The sequence below is a fragment of the Apodemus sylvaticus genome, chromosome 17 (assembly GCF_947179515.1).
Source record: "Apodemus sylvaticus chromosome 17, mApoSyl1.1, whole genome shotgun sequence".
In the NCBI taxonomy this organism is placed as follows: Eukaryota; Metazoa; Chordata; class Mammalia; order Rodentia; family Muridae; genus Apodemus; species Apodemus sylvaticus.
In genome coordinates this window covers 9,069,040-9,088,972 of record NC_067488.1, presented here as the reverse complement: position 1 = coordinate 9,088,972, position 19,933 = coordinate 9,069,040, and positions in this window count along the sequence as shown.

Below are 19,933 nucleotides of genomic sequence, written 5' to 3'. Positions count from 1 at the left end.
CCAAGATTCCCTTTTTACCATCTTCCAGACATCACGACTAGTCTTCTTCTGAAGAAGACAGACCACATCTCCAGTGGTTCTTTCATAAATTCTCATCTTGGGTTATTTCTTTTTTTCTCTAAGAGATGGATAATTGCAAATATTGGCATCTCTGTTCGCAGGGGAGGTGTTCCTTCCATTAGCATGGGATCTTTTGGAAAAACTGAGTGGAAACTGAGGAGTCATGAACTTCATTTGATTCATGCACTGCCATGTCCATTCAACTTGTCCCCCAGACTATCTTTAGGTTTTCCTTTTTCTTAGGTGATTGTAAGAATACTTCCAAGAAACTATAGTTTGTAGATGAAGTGGTCTTTCCAGCAAGGTCTTTATTTCTTGTCTCTACTCATATTTCCAATGGATGATTTACAAAAATTGAAAAAAAAAAACTTACCTGAAACACTTTCTAGCAACTGCAGTATTAATTGCCAAAGCCCAAGCTCATGGCCTACTGGTAAGAAATGAAAAAACATACACCTCTGCAGAATTGAGGCCAAGTATGTTAGAAATAGGTAGAGGATGCCACAATATATAGAGAAGGATGATGGCTTTGATGTAAGCAAATTCTATAAAGATGGTAAGAATAGTCAGCTACACACTACTATCTATGCACTGGGATGTTCCTGACATGGAAAATGCATTGTACATGTTTCTATGATAAATCTACTGGGTTGAAACTCTTGAACATGTTTGTGCATGTGTGAATGAAGAGTTTTACAGTTGATAGACTAGTTGATTGTTTCTTTCTCCAAAGTGTAACAGTTGTTGATGTCTGGGATATTCAGAAGTAATGTAGTAATTCTCAATGTGTTTTCTATTTAATCTTCAACCTCTTTCTTCTGCTTTTCTTCCTGCTATTAAAATAACTTTGTCTCAAATTAAGCCTTCAGTATAGATAAAAGATTTGCCTTGCTCATAATGTTTCCAAACACTTTGAAGAGAAAGGTCTTCACAACTTTCAACCTTCAAACCTCTGGATTCAAATTCTACAACCACTCTGAAAGGAAAACCTATGAACATTTTTTGTGTATTTGAAAGTCATGCTTAACAGGTTTATTTCTGTACAACTTTTTTGGGAATGACTTAATTTCATAATTTAAATGCTTGATTTCATCCTATCTGTTTTTAGGAAAAAAAAAGAGTTGAAACCAAATATGCTTTGCTTTGCAATAGTTGTGCATGTACATCTTTTAATTACACATAATTAAGATCAGTATGTCTCATTTTATATCCCCACAGCATATGTTAGATGTCCTTATTCTTAGTAAAAAATAAAATATAGAATTTTAATAAAAATGGACTTTTGTTGCTTGCCTATATTGGTATGATTTTATAGATCTTAAATCCATTATTATTAGCTTCAGGAACTTGTGATTATTAAGTTCTCTGTGGGTTGTCATACCAAAGCTTAAGGTAAGATAAAGGAAATGACAATTCCTAACCTTGTCTGGCCTTGAGGAACAGGAAAAGGATGATATTGGTGAGATTTGAGCTGTGAACTAACTCTGCATTTGAGCAAAAACATTAGGATCTTGTGATGTGAATTGAATTCAGAATGAATGAAGGATTCATGGGGCCCATGATTCCTCTGTGATCCCCTAAGTACTTACAGGCTCATTCTAGAATGTGAAAATCCTATTCTATGCTAGCCCTGACTAAACTCAGCTTGCCTACAGGGAAGAGGAAAGAGAAATAACATAGCTGTCATTTATACGTATTTATTTCTCCTGATGTCTGTTATATTTATTATAATCTATCTATATTTATAATCTATATTTATTATAATCTAAGGCAGAGTATCTTAATCTTGGAGACACAAAGAATGGCTGTGATGAACCATTGGCCTAAGTATTGCTCATCTTCAAGTAGCACACCGGAGGTTTATGTATTTCTTTGTTGTATATTTTTTCATACAACCTTTTCTATTTATCATCAGTAAGCCACAAAAATGATGCACTTAGATCTAGACATTGCTCTATAAACACAGGAGTCTTAGTTTGAGGGATTATATACTAGAAGTGGTAGCTATACATAGACCTTCAATTATGAAAGCTAGTCTATTTTTAAATAACATTATTTGTCTATGTGTCTCATAAGCATTTGCTGAACATGAAATTCTGTGGGGAAACTTAAGACTTTGCATCCAGGATAGACTTCAAAAGGGAAGCACTACAATATCTGAGGTAGGATCTATTTGAGCAAATATGGGAGGGGGTGTTTTAGTTTTATTTCCTTTCCTTCCTTCTTTCCTTCATTCCTTCCTTTCTTCCTTTCTTCTTTTCTTCGTTCCTGCCTTCCTTCCTTCTTTTTTCGTTCCTGCCTTCCTTCCTCTCTCTCTCTTTCTTTCTTAGTATCTAGCAAACCAATCTTGAATTATGTGATTCATTCCTGATTTCAATTATTCTCTTACAGTAAGTAAATCAATTCATTTAAATGTGCAACTGAATACACATTTAACACATGAAACACAAAGTTTGTATCTAAACATGATTCTGTTATGATTTAGTATTTTCCCACATCTTGAGATTCACGGAATAGCTCTGATATGATCTTCAAAGCAGCTGTCAATCAGCTAACATGCTTCTGTGAAGGTTTTTTTTTCTTTTTTTTTTATTCGATATATTTTTATTTACATTTCAAATGATTTCCCCTTTTCTGGACCCCCACTCCCCAAAAGTCCCATAAGGCCTCTTCCCTCCCTCCTTTTCTCCCACACACACCTTCCCACTTCCCTGTTCTGGTTTTGCCCTATACTGCTACACTGAGTCTTTCCAGAACCAGGGGTCACTCCTCCATTCTTCTTGTACATTATTTGATGTGTGGATTATGTTTTGAGTATTCCAATTTTCTAGTCTAATATCCACTTATTAGTGAGTGCATACCGTGACTGATCTTTTGATACTGGGTTACCTCACTTAGTATGATGTTCTCCAGCTCCATCCATTTGTCTAAGAATTTCATGAATTCATTGTTTCTAATGGCTGACTAGTACTCCAATGTGTATATATACCACATTTTTTGCATCCATTCTTCTGTTGAGGGATACCTGGGTTCTTTTCAGCTTCTGGATATTATAAATAGGGCTGCTATGAACATAGTGGAGCACATATCCTTATTAGAAGCTTGGGAATCCTCTGGGTATATGCCCAGGAGTGGTATAGCCGGATCTTCTGGAAGTGCCGTGCCCAGTTTTCTGAGGAACTGCCAGACTGATTTCCAGAGTGGTTGTACCAATTTGCAACCCCACCAGCAGTGGAGGAGTGTTACTTTCTCCGCATCCTTGCCAACACCTACTGTCTCCTGATTTTTTAATCTTAGCCATTCTGACTGGTGTAAGGTGAAATCTCAGGGTTGTTTTGATTTGCATTTCCCTAATGACTAATGAAGTTGAGCATTTTTTTAAGATGCTTCTCAGCCATCCGAAGTTCTTCAGGTGAAAATTCTTTGTTTAGCTCTGTACCCCATTTTTTAAAAAGGGTTATTTGGGTTCCTGGGGTCTAACTTCTTGAGTTCTTTGTATATATTGGATATTAGCCCTCCCTATCTGACGTAGGGTTGGTGAAGATCTTTTTCCAATTTGTTGGTTGCCGATTTATCCCTTTGATGGTGTCCTTTACCTTACAGAAACTTTGTAATTTTTTGTCCCATTTGTCAATTCTTGATCTAAGAGCATAAGCTATTGGTGTTCTGTTCAGGAACTTTCCCCCTGTACTGAGTCCTCAAGGGTCTTCCCCAGTTTCTTTTCTATTAGCTTCAGAGTGTCTGGCTTTATGTGGAGGTCCTTGATCCATTTGGAGTTGAGGAGATAAGGATGGATCAATTCACATTCTTCTGCATGCCGACCTCCAGTTGAACCAGCACCATTTGTTGGAAAGGCTATCTTTTCTCCATTGGATGTTTTCAGCTCCTTTGTTGAGGATCAAGTGGCCATAGTTGTGAGGGTTCATTTCTGGATCTTCAATCCTGTTCCATTGATCCGCCTGCCTATCACTGTAACAATACCATGCAGTTTTTAACACTATTGCTCTGTAGTATTGCTTGAGGTCAGGGATACTGATTCCCCCAGAATTTCTTTTGTTGTTGAGAATAGTTTTTGCTATTCTGGGTATTTTGTTATTCCAGATGAATTTGAGAATTGCTCTTTCTAACTCTATGAAGAACTGAGTTGGGATTTTGATGGGTATTGCGTTGAATCTGTATATTGCTTTTGGCAAGATGGCCATTTTAACTATATTAATCCTGCCAATCTATGAGCATGGGGGATTTTTCCATTTTCTGAGGTCTTCTTCCATTTCCTTCTTCAGAGTCTTGAAGTTCTTGTCATACAGATATTTCACATGTTTGGTCAGAGTCACACCAAGGTACTTTATACTGTTTGTGGCTATTATGAAGGGGGTCATTTCCCTAATTTCTTTCTCAGCCTGCTTATCCTTTGAGTATAGGAAGGCTACTGATTTGCTTCAGTTGATTTTATAACCTGCCACTTTGCTGAAGTTGTTTATCATCTGTAGGAGTTCTCTAGTGGAGTTTTTTGGGTCACTTGGGTAGATTATCATATCACTTGCAAGTAGTGATACTTTGACTTCTTCCTTTTCAATATGTATCCTTTTGACCTCCTTAAGTTGTCTAATTGCCCGAGCTAGTACCTCAAGTATAATATTGAAAAGATAAGGAGAGAGGGGGCAGCCCTGTCTAGTCCCTGATTTTAGAGGGATTGCTTCAAGTTTCTCTCCATTTAGTTTGATGTTAGATACCGGTTTGCTGTATATTGTTTTTACTATGTTTAGGTATGGTCCTTGAATTCCTGTTCTTTCCAAAACGTAAAGCATGAAAGGATGCTGAATTTTGTCAAACACTTTTTCAGCATCCAATGAAATGAGCATGTGGTTTTTTTCTTTGAGTTTGTTTATGTAGTGGATTGCATTGATGGATTTCCATATATTGAACCATCCCTGCATCCCTGGGATAAAGCCTACTTGATCATGGTGGATGATCGTTTTGATGTGTTCTTGGATTCGGTTGGCAAGAATTTTATTGAGTATTTTTGCATCGATGTTCGTAAGAAAAATTGGTCTGAAGTTCTCTTGCTTTGTTGGATCTTTGTGTGGTTTTGGTATCAGCATAATTGTGACTTCATAGAAGGAGTTGGGTAGTGTTCCTTCTGTTTCTATTTTGTGGAATACTTTGAAGAATATTGGTGTTAGGTCTTCTTTGAAGGTCTGATAGAATTCTGCACTGAAACCATATGGTCCTGTGCTTTTTTTGGTTGGAAGACTTCCTATGACCCCTTCTATTGCTTTAGGGGTTATGGGACTGTTTAGATGATGTATTTGGTCCTGATTAAATTTTGGTATTTGGTATCTCTCTAGGAAATTGTCCATTTCCTCCAGATTCTCCAGTTGAGTATATTCTTTTGTAGTAGGATCTGATGATTTTTTGGATTGCCTCAATTTCTGTTGTTATATCCCCTTTTTCATTTCTAATTTTGTTAATTTGGATACTGTCTCTGTGCCCTTTGGTCAGTCTGGATAAGGGTTTATCTATCTTGTTGATTTTCTCAAAGAACCAGCTACTGGATTTGTTGATTTTTGTATGGTTCTCTTTGTCTCAACTTGATTGATTTCAGTCCTGATTTTGATGATTTCCTGTCTTCTTCCTCTCCTGGGTAAATTAGCTTCTTTTTGTTCCAGAGCTTTCACATGTGCCATTAAGCTGCTAGTGTATGTATGCTCTCTCCCATTTCTTTTTGGAGGCACTCAGAGCTATGAGTTTTCCTCTTAGCACCGCTTTCATCATGTCCCAAAGATTTGGGTATCTTGTGCCTTCATTTTCATTAAATTCTAAAAGTCTCTGATTTGTTTCTTTATTTCTTCTTTGTCCAAGGTGTCATTGAGTACTGTTCAGCCTCCATGTGTATGTGGGCTTTCTGTTGTTTTTGTTGCAATTGAAGTTCACTCTTACTCCATAGTGATCTGATAGGAGGCATGGGATTAGTTTGATCTTCTTATATTTGTTGAGGTCTGTCTTGTGACCAATTATATGGTCGATGTTGGAGAAGGAACCATAAGGTGCTGAGAAAATGGTATATTCTTTTGCTTTAGGGTGAAATGTTCTATAAATATCAGTCAAATTCAATTGGTCCAAGGCTTCAATTAGTTTTAGTGTGTCCCTGTTTAGTTTCTCTTTTCCTGATCAGTCCATTGACTAGAGTGAAGTGTTGAAGTCACCCACAATTTTTGTGTTACGTGCAATGTGTGCTTTGAGCTTTAGTAAAGTTTCTTTTAAGATAAGGGTGCTCTTTCATTTGGAGCATCAATGTTCAGAATTGAGAGTTCTTCTTGGTGGATTTTTCCTTTGACCAGCAAGGAGTGGTCTTCCATGTCTCTTTTAATCACTTTAGGATGAAAGTCAATTTATCTGATATTAGAATGGCTACTCAGGCTCATTTCCTGAGACCATTGGCTTGTAAAATTATCTACCAGCCTTTTACTCTAAGGTAGTTTTTGTCTTTGACACTGAGGTGTTTTTCCTGTATGCAGCAAAATGTAGGGTCGTGTTTCCTTATCCAGTCTCTTAGTCTATGTCTTTTTATTGGGGAATTGAGTCCATTGATGTTAAGAGATATTAAGGAATAGTGATTATTACTTTCTGTCATTTTTTTATGTTATTTTTATATTTGAGTGGTTATCTTCTTTTGGGTTTGATGAAAGAAGGTTACTATCATGCTTTGTCCAGGGTAAAGTTTCCCTCTTTGTATTGCTGCTTTCTTCTTATTATCCTTTGTAGGGCTGGGTTTGTGGAAAGATATTGTGTAAATTTGGTTTTGTCATGGAATATCTTGGTTTCCCCATCTATGGAGATTGAGAGTATAGTAGTCTTGGCTGACATTTGTGTTCTCTTAGAGTCTGTATGAGATCTGCCCAGGATCTTCTAGCTTTCATGGTCTCTGGTGAGAAGTCTGGTGTGATTCTGATAGGTCTTCCTTTATATGTTACTTGGCCTTTTTTCTCTTAGTGCCTTTAATATTCTTTCTTTGTTTAGTACATTTGGGGTTTTGATTATTATGTGATTGGAGGTATTTCTGCTCAGGTCCAGTCTGTTTGGAGTTCTGTAGGCTTCTTGTATATACACGGGCATCTCTCTCTTTAGGTTAGGGAAGTTTTCTTCCATAATTTTGTTGAAGATATTTGCTGGCCCTTTAAGTTGTAAATCTTTAATGTCATCTATACCTATAATCCTTCAGTTTGGTCTTCTCATTGTGTCTTGGATTTCCTGGATGTTCTGGGATACAAGCTTTTTGCATTTTGCATTTTCTTTGACTGTTGAGTCAATGGTTTCTATGGTATCTTCGGCATTTGAGAATCTTTCTTATATCTCTTGTATTCTGTTGTTGATATTTGCATCTATGGCCCCTGATTTCTTCCCAAGGTTTTCTATCTCCAAAGTTGTCTCCCTTTGTCCTTTCTTAGTTGTTTCTACTTCTGTGTTTAGATCCAGAATGGTTTTGCTCAGTTCCTTCATTTGTTTGTTTGTGTTTTCCTTTAATTCTTTAAGAGATTTTTGTGTTTCTTCTTTCATGACTTCTGCCATTTAACTCACTTTCTCCTGCATTTCTTTAAGGTTTTTTGTGTTTCTTCTTTATTGGCTTCTATCTCTTGAACCTTATTCTAGTGCATTTCTTTATGTGATTTTTGAGTTTCCATTATATGGGTTTCTAACTTATTCATGTTGCCCTGTATTTCTTCAAAAGAAATTTTGAATTCATTTATATCCTTTTTGTGTTCTTCTAGCAGCATCATGACCAGTGATTTTAAATCCAAATCTTGTTTTTCTGGTGTGTTGGGGTATCCAGGACTTGCTGTTTTTGTAGAGTTTGGTTCAGATGCTGCCATATTGCCTAGATTTCTGTTAGTAGCGTTCCTATGTTTGCCTTTTGCCATCCTGTTATCTCTGGCGTTAGTTGGTCTTGTCTCTGACTGGTGTTTGAGCCTCCAGTCAGGCTGTAAGGCTATTTCTGCAACACTGGATGGCTGGGTTTCCCCTGTGGCAGATTGCTGATGTGCTGCCCTCCTCTTGGGTGCCATTGGAGCCCTAGTGTGCATTGCCCCAGATTGTCTCCGTGAACCAGGTAATGCCTGTTTGCTCCTTCAGGAAGTGCTGATGGTGTATGCTGCGGGGATCTTTTCTGAGTGCTGATCACTCTGCCGGGCAGCAGATCCCCCAACCGGGTTGGTGCACAAAAGGCTAGCCTAGCTGCTCAGGCCCCGAGTCCAGGCAAAAGCCTGACAGGCTTAGGCCCATGCAATGTTCGCCTCGGGCTATGCCTGCTAACTGGTTCTGTCTGGTAGCCAAGATGGTAGAGCGAGCACCCCTTGCAAGAGCCAGGACAGACCACCAGAGTAACAACCTCCTGGCCAGGTTGGCACACAGATGGCCCACCGGACAGCCCAGGGCCTGGGTGTAGTCCAACACCTGTCAGGCTTAGACCCCAGCGATGTGGCCTCGGGCTAATCTGCGTACTTCAGGCTGTCAGATCTCTCTGGTGTCCCAGAGGCAAGATGGTGGAGAGCCTTTTGTAACTGACTGGTGGTAGGCAGAGTTTTGATGTGTCTTCAGTGCGGTGAAAAGCACTGTAACTCTGCCTCCGCTTGCAGCCGGACTGGCCAGCGATGGTCAGTGGTAGCAGGCATAGGTCCTGCCAGGATGCTGTCGCCTTGGTTCCACTGGTGGTGGCCCTTCTGCTGGACTAGCTGCTGCTGCCACCACTGCCACTGCCACTGACCCAACTCTGTGAAGCTTTATACAGTCACTTTATTCTGAGTTATTTTTTGTTTGAGTGTGTCAAACTGGAATAAAATATATGCTTAATTTCTCCTTACTAGTGAGTATTTTGTTTTGGTGACCTATGAATTACAAGCTTTTTCACAAAAGAGCCTACAGAAGGTATCAGTTGGAGTCAGATGAACCATGTGATTTGGCATATGGACAGCTTAAGCCTCTCTTGGGAGACTAGGAATCTGTTTGTCAAGGAACCTGAGTGTGGACAAAAGGATGAAAACAGCTACCCTAGTGTTTACTACACCTTTAAGGAACCTCTAAGCAGGAGACATGGTCACAAGCTAGGTACTTACTGGAAGCAAACTTGAGGAATGGAATCTACAGCTTTCATAGTTGTGTGTCAGTTAACATATGCAGCCAAGCAATCTGCAAGTGATTTTTAGTCCCTGAAGAAATATTTCATTTTGACCAAATATCATTTTTTCTATTATACAAAATGACAAAGTGAATTCATCATCTTCCAGAAGTGATGCCACAAATTACACAGTAAAATCCTTGCCAACTTTTCTGGGCTAGGAGCTCACTGGTTTTCATTAGTCTTATTTGATCCAATGGAATCAGGCATGCCTGTTTCCTCAATCCTAAATGTACCACAGTGATTTCCCAGACCTACATTACTACTGACATCTAAGGAAATGGGGGTGCAAGGATATTTGTCTGCATTTATCTTTTTTTCTGTATCTATTAATATTTGAAATATATAATGAACATCTCATCTTACCAGGAGACTAAATAAAAATAAGGAAACTTGTGTCTTTGGCTACGTTCAATAGAGAAATATTAAGGTCAAATGTATCATCTCTGATAGCAGGAGGTTAGCAGTTCTCAGAGCCACCTTTTATAGACTTCCCCAAAAGGCAGATACAGCTGCTGGTGTCACATAATAGCAAAAGGAAAAGAGAACACCCAGTAGCCTATGAAGGAACAGTGGGAGACTGGAAGACAAAGCCAAGCCCATTCCTAAGCCAAACAGTTGGATTCTTTCAGTTGCTGTTTTTATTTCTTCCTCACTGTTTGTTACAGCTGTGTTCTTTCAACAGCTGAGCAATTGTGTGCCTGTTGTTAACTTTAATTTAACCTGTGAATCATGGTGATTACAAGATGTATAACCCAGGCATGCTAATTAAGCCTGCTTTGTGTGTGTTCTAAGACTGTAGAAGCTTTGAGTATCTATCTGAAAGCCATATTGTGTGAGTGCTCAGCCTTGCCCTGCAGTGATGACATCACCTTGCAATACACTACCTAGTATCGGTTTGGCACAATGTCCCTATCCAAAAAGCCTTTTCAAAATCATCAAATGAAAGAAACAAAAGTATACAAAGTCATTGTGCTATTGCTCTTCTGGGGAGTGAGGAAGCTGTGTGCAACCACGCACATGTAAGTGCTTATGTACTTAAAGATTCAACATTCATCATTGTCAGAGTTCCTGAGAGCAAGATCATCATTTTGCATGTATATCACAAGTTCTGCCAATTTGAGGGAGGACATCAAATCTCAGTGTAAGTTAACCCAAGAATGAGAAATACTTTTCTTCATTTGTTTCAATTTTCTGAGAGTGATTTTGTTCAAAGAAAGATATTTCTGTATGGAGCTGATCTATTCAGATACTAAATTTCACCTGTCTGGAAGTATTTGATGCTTGGTAGGTTTTCTTTAACATTTTAGGATGCATCTCCTCATACAATACACAAGTACAGACACTTGTGCTGAACTTACACAAAAAGGAAGTAATCAACATTTGCTCTTGACTTGTAAGGTATTTAAACTAATAAAACAAATACCAATTTTCAAGGATACCAGTGAACCCCAACTTGTGCTGATTTGTTTACTTAAAAAAACCTAAACCAGTATAGCCAGGAATTAGCACAGGGAACACAGGACTGGCAGAACAGTTGGGACAGGGTCCTTCCAGGCTCCATCTGCACCCAGGAGTTGGGACGATCCACAGCCCTCTGTGCACCTATCCTGCCAGGGGAGAACAGATCTCCAGGGAGTGTTTTGACACCTGAGTTTGGAGGTGAGACCACCATTTTCTCTCCACTGACTGTGCAGGCAGGTATAGCCAGGAGCACAGGGAACACAGGAGTAGCAGGGCAGCTAGGATAGGGTCCTTCTGGGCTTCATTTAAACTGAGGAGCTGGGCTGAGTCACAGCCTTCTGTGCCAGGGAAGAGCTAGTCTCACAGGGGTACTGAGACAGGCTTGAAGGCCCACAGGAGGGAGAAGCTCCAGCCAGAGACAGCAGGACCAACTAACACCAGAGATAACCAGATGGCAAAAGGCAAATGCAAGAAAGTTACCAACAGAAACCAAGGCAACATGGCACCATCTGAACCCAGGTCTCCCACAACAGCAAGTCCTGGATACCCCAACAGACTGAAAAAGGCAAAATCTGGATTTAAAATCACATCTCATGATGCTGATAGAGGACTTCAAGAAGGACATAAATAACTCCCTTAAAGAAATACAGGAGAACATAGGTCAACAGGTAGAAGTCCTTAAATAGGAAACACAAAAACCCCTTAAAAAATTTCAGGAAAACACAAACAAGCAAGTGAAGGAACTGAACAAAACCATCCAGGATCTAAAAACAGAAGTAGAAATGATAAGGAAATCACAAAGGAAGACAACTCTGGAGCTAGAAAACCTTGTGAAGAAATCAGGAGTCATAGATGCAAGCATCAACAACAGAATACAAGAGATAGAAGAGAGAATCTCAGGTGACGAAGATACCATAGAAAATTTTGACTCAAAAGTCAAAGAAAATGAAAAATGCAAAAAGTTTGCAAACCAAAATATCCAGGAAATGCAGGACATAATGAGAAGACCAAATGAGAAGGCTAAGGATTATAAGTATAGAAGAGAGCAAAGATTTCCAACTTAAAGGGCCAGTAAATATCTTCAACAACATTATAGAAGAAAACTCCCCTAACCTAAAGAAAGAGATGGCCATGAACAAACAAGAAGCCTACAGACCTTCAAACAGAGTGGACCAGAACAGAAATTCCTCCCAGCACATAATAACCAAAAAACCAAATACACTAAAAAAAGAAAGAATATTAAAGGCAGTAAGGGAAAAAGGACAAGTAACATAAAGAAAGACCTATCAGAATTACATCAGAATTCTTACCAGAGACCATGAAAGCAAGAAGATTCTGGGCAGACCTCATACAGACCCTAAGAGAACACAAATGCCAGTCCAGACTACTATACCCAGCAAAACTCTCAATTACCCTAGATGGAGAAACCAAGATAGTCCATCATAAAACCAAATTTGCACAATATCTTTCCACAAATACAGCCCTATAAAGCATAATAGACGGAAAATGCCAACACAAGGAAGGAAACTACGAGCTAGAAAAAGCAAGAAAGTAATCTCCTTTCAACAAACCCAAAAGAAGATAACCTAACAAACATAAAAATAACATCAAAAATAACAGGAATCAACAATCATTGTTCCTTAATATCTCTTAACATCAATGGACTCAATACCTCAATAAAAAGACGTAGACTAACAGACTGGACCCAGCATTTTGCTGCCTACAGGAAATGCACCTCAGTGTCAAAGACAAACACTACCTCAGAGTAAAAGGCTGGAAAGCAATTTTCCAAGCAAATGGTCCTAGGAAACAAGCTGGAGTAGCCATTCTAATATTGAACAACATCAACTTTCAACCAAAAGTCATCCAAAAAGATAAGGAAGGACACTTCATACTTATCAAAGGAAAAATTTACCAAGAAGAACTCTCAATTCTGAACATCTATGCTCCAAATGCAAGGGTACCCGCATTTATAAAAGAAACTTTACTAAAGCTCAAAGAACACATTGTAGCTCACACAATAATTCTGGAGGACTTCAATACCCCCACTTTCATCAATAGACAGATCAGGGAAACACAAACCAAACAGACACAGTAAAACTGACAGAAGTTATAGACCAAATGGATTTAATGTATATCTATAGAACACTTAATCCTAAATCAAAAAAAGAAAAGAAAAGAAAATACTATTTTCTCAGCACCTCATAGTAACTTTTCAAAATTGACCATAAAATTGATCACAAAACAGACCTCAACAGACTTAAGAAGATTTGAATAATCCCATGCCTCCTATGAGAACACTACGGATTAAGTATGGTCTTTAATAGCAACAAAACCAGTAGAAAGCCCACATATATATGGAAACTGAACAATGGTCTACTCAATGATACCTGGTCAAGGAAGAAATAAGGAAAGAAAAGGACATTTTAGAATTTAATGAAACTGAAGGCACAACATACACAAACTTATGAGACACAGTGAAAGAAGTGTTAAGAGGAAAACTCATAGCTCTGAGTGCATCCAAAAAAAAGTAAGAAAGAAAAAGAAAAAAGAAACTGTAGAAAGCATGCACTAGCAGCTTAACATCACACCTGAACACTCTAGAACAAAATGAAGCTAATACATCCAAGAGGAGAAGACGGCAGGAAATAATCAAACACACAGCTGAAATTAACCAAGTGCAAACAAAAAGGACTCTACAAAGAATCAACAAAACCAGAAGCTGGTTCTCTGAGAAAATTAACAAGAGAGATAAACCCTTAGCCAGACTAGCCAAACAGTACCCAAATTAACAAAAATCAGAAATGAAAAGTGAGACATAACAACAGAAACTGAAGAAATTACAAAATCATCAGCTCCTACTACAAAAGCCTATACTCAACAAAACTGGAAAATCTGCATTAAATGGTCAATTTTCTAGACAGATACCAGGAACAAAATTTAAATCAGGAGTACTTAAATCATCCAAACAGTACCATAACCCCTAAAGAAATACAACCAGTCATTAAAAGTCTCCCAACCAATAATGCCCAGGACAAGATGAGTTTAGTGCAGACCTTCAAAGAAGACATAATACCAATACTCTTCAAACAATTCTGCAAAACAGAAACAGAAGAAATCCCACCCAACTTGTTGTATGAATCTATAAATATGCTGATACCAAAACCATAAAGACCCAACTAAGAAAGAGAACTTCAGACCAATTTCCCTTATGAATATCAATTCAAAAATACCCAATAAAATTCTTGCCAACTGAATCAAAGAATATATCTAAATGATAATTCGCCACAAGTAGGCTTCATCCCAGGACTGCAGGGATGGTTCAATATATGGAAATCCATCAATGTAATCCACTATATAAACAAACTCAAAGGAAAGAAACCACATGGTCACTTCATTAGATGCTGAAAAAGCATTTGACAAATTTCAGCATCCCTTCATGTTAAAAGTCTTGGAAAGATCAGGGATTCAAGCCCATACCTAAACATAGTAAAACCAATATACAGCAAACCAATAGACAACATCAAACTAAATGGTGAAAAACTCAAAGCAATCCCACTAAAATCAAGGACTCAACAAGGCTACCCTCTCTCTCCATATTTATTAAATATAGTACTTGAAGTTCTAGCTTCAGAAATTAGACAACAAAAGGTCAAAGTGATACAAATTGAAAAGGAAGAAGTCAAACTATCACTATTTGCAGATGATATGATAGGATACTTAAGTGACCCCAAAAACTCCACCAGAGAACTCCTACAGCTGGTAAACAACTTTATCAAAGTGCCTGATATAAAATTAACTCAAACAAATCAGTAGCCTTCCTATACTCAAAGGACAAATAGACTGCGAAAGAAATGAGTGAAACAACATCTTTCACAATTGTCACTAACAATATAAAGTATCTCGGTGTGACTCTAACCAAACAAGTGAAAGATCTGTATGACATTCATCTGGAATAACAACAACAACAACAACAACAAAAAAACCTGGATAACTAAAACTATTGTCAACAATAAAACAACTTCTGGGGAATCAGTATCCCAGACTTCAAACAGTACTACAGAGCAATAGTGATAAAAAACTGCATGGTATTGGTAAAGTGACAGGCAAGTAGATCAATGGAATAGAATTGAAGACCCAGAAATGAACCTACACACCTATGGTCACTTGATCTTTGACAAAGGAGCTAAAACCATCCAGTGGGGAAAAAGATGCTTTCAACAAATGGTGCTGTTTCAACTGGCAGTTAGTATGCAGAATAAGGCAAATCGATTCACTCTTATCTCCTTTTACAAAGTTCAAGTCCAAGTGGATCAAACCACATAAAACCAGACACACTGAAATTAATAGAAAAGAGACTGGAGAAGAGCCTCGAGCACATGGGCACAGGTGAAATTTTCCTGGACAGAACACCAATAGCTTATGCTCTAAGATCAAGAATTGACAAATGTTACCTCATAAAACTACAAAGTTTCTGTAAGTCAAAGAACACTATCAATAGGACAAAATGGTAACCAACAAAATTGAAAAAGATCTTCATCAACCCTACACCAGACAGAGGGCTAATATCCAATATAGACAAAGAACTCAAGAAGTTAGACTCCAGAGAACCAAATAACGCTATTAAAAACTGGGGTACAGAGCTAAACAAAGAATTTTTACCTGAGGAATACCGAATAGCTGAGAAGCACCTAAGGAAATGTTCAACATCCTTAGTCATCAGGGAAATGCAAATCAAAACAACCCTGAGATTTCACTTCACACCAGTCAGAATGGCTAAAAACAAAAAACTCAGGTGATAGCAGGTGCTGGCAAGGATGTGGAGAAAGAGGAACACTCCTCCACTTCTGGTGGGATTGCAAGTTGGTACAACCACTCTGGAAATCAGCTTGTTGGTTCCTCAGAAAATTGGACATAGTACTACCTGAGGACCCAGCTATACCACTCCTGGGCATATACCCAGAAGATTCTCCAACATATAACAAAGACTCATGCCCCACTATATTCATAGCAGCCTTATTTATAACATCCAGAAGCTGCAAAGAACCTAGATGTCCCTCAACAGAAGAATGGATACAGAAACTGCCATACATTTACACAAGAGACTGAAGGAAAGGCCATCCAGAGACTGCCCCACTTAAGGATTCACCCCACATACTGTCACCAAACCCAGACACTAATGTAGATGCCAACAAGCGCTTGCTGACCAGAACCTGATATAGCTGTTTCCTGAGAGGTTTTGCCTGACAAATAGAGGTGAGTGCTTCCAGCCAACCATTGGACTGAGCACAAGGTCCCCAATGGAGGAGCTAGAGAAAGGATCCAAGGAGCCAAAGGAGCTGTCAGCCCCAAAGGAGGAACAACATTATGAACCAACCAGTAACCCCAGAGCTCCCAGGGACTAAACTAGCATCCAAAAAGTACACATGGCTCCAGCTGCATATGTAGCAGAGGATGGACTTGTTGGACATCAAAGGGAGGAGTGGCCCTTGGCTCTGAGGAAGCCTTATGCCCCAGCATAGGGGAATTCCAGGACAGAGAAGTGGGAGTGGGTGGTTTGGTCAGCAGGGAGAAGGGGTAGATGGTGTTTTCAGAGGGGAAACCAGAAAGGGGATAACATTTGAAATGTAGATAAAGAAAATATCTTATAAAAAAAGGAAAAGAAAACTTAAGAACTGCTAGAGCAGAACATCTGCTTGTCTACTCCTCTGAAGAGGTCCCAGGCCTCCCAACATTTCGATCACCTGAGTGCAGGGCAACAGGTAAGGGACCCTCCCAAACAACCTCAGCAGCTGGAAACTCAGAGGAACCCAGCGGACTCAGGACCCCTCCTCCACCCCTACACATAGAGTAGATAAACTCTCCTGGATATAAGTTGGACTAATTCCAAAAAGTCATCGAATTTGTTTCTTTTCTGTTGGAGATCATTAAACTTTATTCCTTCTTATCCAACATCTTAAAAACCATTGTTTCATATATTTTATATGTTTTTATTTTTGTATGAAAAGAAAACTCTAGTTCCAGTAATATCAATTTGAAAATAAAATAAAATAGCTTGAAAAAAACCAAACAAACCAAAAACCAACAAAACCCTCAGGAATTTGTTTCTTCAGCAACCAACAAATTGGGAAAAGATCTTTACCAATCCTACATCCAATAGAGGGCTAATATCCAATGTATACAAAGAACTCAAGAAGTTAGACTCTAGAGAACCAAATAATCCTATTAAAAATGGGGTGCAGAGCTAACCAGGGAATTCTCAACTAAGAGAACTTGAATGGCTCTAAAGCACCCAAAGAAATGTTCACATCCTTAGTTATCAGGGAAATGCAAATCAAAACAATACTGAGATTCCACCTCATACCAGTCAGAATAGCTAAGATGAAAATCTCAAGGGACAGCAGATGCTGGAGAGGATGTGGGGAAAGAAGGACACTTCTCCATTGTTGGTGGCATTGCAAGCTGATAAAAGCACTTGGAAATCAGTTTGGTAATTCCTCAGAAAATTAAATATAGTAGTACCTGAGGACCCAGCTATACCACTTCTGGGCATATACCCAGAAGCTACTCCTACATGTAATAAGGCCACATGCTCCACTATGTTCATAGCTTCCATATTTATAATAACCAGAAGCTGGAAAGAACCCAGATGTCCTTCAACAGAGGAATGGATACAGAAATTGTGGTATATATACAAAATGGAGTACTATTCAGCTGTTAAAAACAATGAATTAATGAAATTCTTAGGCAAATGGATGGAACTAGAAAGTGTAGTCTTGAGTGAGGTAACCCAATCACAAAAGAATACATCAGTGGTATGCACTCACTGATAAGTGGATGTTAGCCCAAAAGCTCAAAATAAACAAGTTACAATGCACAGACCACAGGAAGCTCAAGAAGGAGGACCAAAGTGGGGGTGCTCTGGTTCTGAGATGGGGAACAAAATACTCACAGGAGCAATAAAGGGGAGACAAAGTGTGAAGCAGAGACTAAAGTAAAGGCCATCCAGAGACTGCCCTACCTGGGGATTCATACTATAAACAGTCACCAAACCCAGACACTATTATGGACTACAAGAAGTGCATACCAAAAGGAGCATGTCATGGTTATCTCAGGAGGGGCCCTGCCAGAGCCTTACACATACAGAGGCAGATGCTAGCAGCCAACCATTGGATTGGGTATGGGGTCCCTAATGGAGGAGTTCAAGGATGGTCTGGAGGAGCTGAAGGGGTTTACAGCCCCATGGGAAAAATAACGATGCCAGATATCCAGATGCCCCAGAACTCACAGGGATGAAACCATCCACCAAGGGGTACACATGGTTCCAGCCAAAAAAGTGGCAGAGGAATGCCTTGTTGGGTATCAATGGGAGGAGTGGTCCTTGGTCAGGTGAAGGCTTGATAGATGCCCCAACAAAGGGAATTCAAGGGGGGTGGGAGTGGGTCGGGTGGAGGGGCATATACTTGGAGGCAGGGGATGGGAGGAGGGGTTAGGGGTTTCCGGGGAGGGGGGAAATCGGGAAAGATTTTAGCAGTTGAAATGTAAATGAAGATAATATCCAATAAAAATTATTTCTTTATAGTTGAAGAATAAAACACATTTTTCAAAGCATTATAACTACCGATTTAAAGAAAACATATCCGTGGCAAACAAATTTTCTAAAGAGCATTAAGTCATCCAGCAGTTGAACTTATTTAAAATATTCATTTATGGAAACTATTGATCTGCTATCATTACCGCTGATGCACTAAAAGGAAAAAAGTTCTAAGGTTCTTTTGCCTTCAATGGCCACATACATCACCTGCCTGACCAGCACCCCTGAGACAGAGACAAAATATAAGCCTCGGACTTACACAAAATCACTTCAGTTGTTCAGTCCAATTTCCAAGAATGATCTATATTTGATTTACACGACCCTTATGTGAAATACACTTACATTAGAGTAAATTATGTATCTATACTATATATTTAATAAAATCTTACGTGAGTAGTATCAGTTCCACTGCTTTGCCATCAGAACTGAATATTGATATATTGTTTTTATGCCTACTCTCCATAATACGTGTATCATATTAGTTTCTCTTCCAAATCTTAGAAACCAAAATTCATGTATCAATAAGAGGTTGCAATCTATTTTCTCAATGAAGTTTCTACCATCACGCAGCCAATGGTTACTAATGGAGGGCAGTAGCAGAGCGGATTAGTTGCAATGTTTCCCATGTGACTCTTTACAGCAAAGTTGTTCAGATCTATTTTAGACTATCACTTAATTTTAGAGGTCTTAAAATGATTTTTAAAAATTGTTGTTTTCATCCTTAATCAATTATAGAAATTTTAATTTTTGGATGATTGTGTGCAGACCTAAGCTTACATCTGTTGTCATCTTGAAGACCTTCTTTCATCTGCAGAATTTCTTCAGCATTTCTTTAAGGTGGTGCTGTTCTATTGGCAATGAAGTTTCTGGGTACCATATGTTTTAAAGTATTCACAATTACTGTCGTAGAGTTCTGAACTAAAATTCTGTCTTCGTTCTCTTAATATTCTCTAGACAGCACCTCATTGTCATCTGTGTTCCACAGTTCATCCCAAGAATTTACCTGCTTCTTCATCCTTCAAGAATTTTTCTTCTATTTTGAACTTCTCTGAAAAGTATAATAGACAAAGATACTGTGGCATAGTTCTTAGATGGTCTTAGTGTATTCCTGACTTTTTTTTTTTAAAAAAATACATATATCTGATACATTGTATGTCAGCATGAATTTTGTGTTTCTGGAATTTCCATTAGATTTGTCTTCAAATTTCCATTCTGCTTCTGAATGTACTTAGGTTTGGCTCTTTACTGTTTCGTTGCCTTCCTTGCCACCCTCTATTTCTTAATGTCACTGTGCTTACTAATTTGCTCTTTCTTTCTTTTTATTAGATACATTTTTATCTACATTTCAAATGATTTCCCCTTTCCTGAGTCCCCCCTACCTAAAAGTCCCATAAGTTCTCTCCCTATTCCCCAATCATCCCCCTCTCACTTCCCTATCCTGGTATTCCCCTACACTGCTGCACTGAGCCTTTCTAGGACCAAGGGCCTACCCTTCGGTCTTCTTGGGCATCATTTGATATATGAATTGTGTCTTGGGTATTCTGAGCTTCTGAGCTAATATCCACTTATCATTGAGTGCATACCATGTGTGTTCTTTTGTGATTGGGTTACCTCATTTAGAATGATATTTTCCAGTTCAAACC